The sequence below is a fragment of the Fukomys damarensis genome, unplaced genomic scaffold, assembly GCF_012274545.1.
Source record: "Fukomys damarensis isolate Sample0158 unplaced genomic scaffold, DMR_v1.0_HiC HiC_scaffold_39, whole genome shotgun sequence".
Lineage (NCBI taxonomy): Eukaryota > Metazoa > Chordata > Mammalia > Rodentia > Bathyergidae > Fukomys > Fukomys damarensis.
The window spans coordinates 111560834-111562386 of NW_022900951.1; the positions used below are offsets into that span (position 1 = coordinate 111560834).

Consider the following 1553-nt stretch of genomic DNA (forward strand, 5'->3'; position numbering starts at 1 on the left):
AGGAAACCCCGTTACCCGCGCCCGCGCCCCAGGGACGGCCACGCCCTCTGGCCGCTCCGGGACTCACCGCCTCAGCGCCCACTGCTCTCCCAAACTCACCGGCAAATGCCCAAGGCGCAGGCGCGGAGTCACGCTGTTGACTACATCTCCCGGCAGGCCTCACGCTGCCCGCTGCGCTCAGGACCCGCAAGGATGCTGACGTGAGAGGGGCTGGGGCTCTCCCGAGCTTCCTAGCTCTAAACTGCGTTGGAAGTGCTCTCATTTCCGGTCTGATGACTTCTTGGCCCCAGGGGGTCTTGGTAGGGACACCTGGGGTTCACGGACTGAATGAGGGCTTCTGCCCAATAGCCTTAGAGTAAGGAGCAGGTGGGAAACCTTTTTAAAATGTTATGACCTAGTCAGTGATTCTCAAACCTTTATATGTATGTGTGGGGGTGGGGAGGGATTTCTTGGGAGAGCTTGTTTTAAATTCAGATTCTTGGGCCCCACCTGACGCAGTGGCACATTAGATCTCTTATGAGCTTGAGGATTCACATTTAATAGGCTTTCCTGGAGATCTGACTCTGGTCCTCTGCCACGAGTCGCAGTGGCCTTGGATTTTCTTGGTAGTTTCTTCTTGAAGAACTGAGCTTCAGTCTTTTGACTTAGTCCTTTCCTTTCCACCTTCAGCCACCACCAGAGGTCTCTTGGGTCTTAGGGTTCGCCCTCTGATATGGCCTTGTGTCTTCCAGTTGGTCCTTGCTGGTCTTGCCGCTGTAAACAAATTTTCTAGCACAGCAACCAGTTGTGTCAAGGCTGGATCCAATGGCTACTAGTTACAGTGATCCTAATTGGAAAAAGTGGTCCTCAAATTGGTCCCAAGCTTACATTGTTGGTATGTAGATGGAAAACCTTAGTGCTAGGACTTTATGCCTGGGAGCTAAGATCTAGAAATGTATGGGTCCACAACAGAGAGCTGAAATCTTCCCTTTTTTTGTGTTTCCAGGAGGCTCTGATGGAAGCAAACCAGGGGAATGGGGTAACAGGCACTGATAGTTTGGAGCCCACTGAGACCAAGACACTAGAGACAGCTCTACCCATGCCCAAGTTGTTCTCTATGGCCAAGACATGGAGATTCAGGAACTCAGAGTCCTGATGAAGCTGTCATTTCTTTCACATGACCACAGACACCTTAAATGATTACCTGCAAAGATTGATGCTGCTAATTCCCAGCTAAAGTGGTCCAGGAGCCTGAGAGTAGTGTCAGTTCCTGACTCCTAGGGGAAAGGGCTCCTTGTGATAGTGAAAGTGCAAGAGCTTTTGTCACTGGAGCTAAGAACTGTTCCTGCCCGACCCAGTGCCCAGCCTCAAGGCCATCCACTTTGCTTTTGAGAATTTTACTTGCAAAAAACCACTGGGTGCCCAGAAATCCTCAGGCAGTCCCTGGAGCTTTGCCTTGGATGCTTCCAGCCTGAGATGCATGCGTGGGAGCGGGAGTGGAGTTTCCAATGCTGGAGTAGGTCCAACAGTCCAGTCCCAGAAGATCAACAGCAAGGTGCAGAGGTTGCATTCAA

General features: G+C 51.4%; 1 protein-coding gene across 1 annotated transcript in view; it reads right to left on the reverse strand.

Annotated features, from left to right (window-relative positions):
* Znf449 (zinc finger protein 449) overlaps positions 1 to 128 on the reverse strand; it is a 16942-nt gene extending 16814 nt beyond the window's left edge. Inside the window, exon 1 of the mRNA XM_010604666.2 lies at positions 68 to 128. The gene's annotated coding sequence lies outside the window, so the exon portion shown is untranslated. The remainder of the gene's footprint in view (positions 1 to 67) is intronic.
* Between the last annotated feature and the right edge of the window lie 1425 nt (positions 129 to 1553).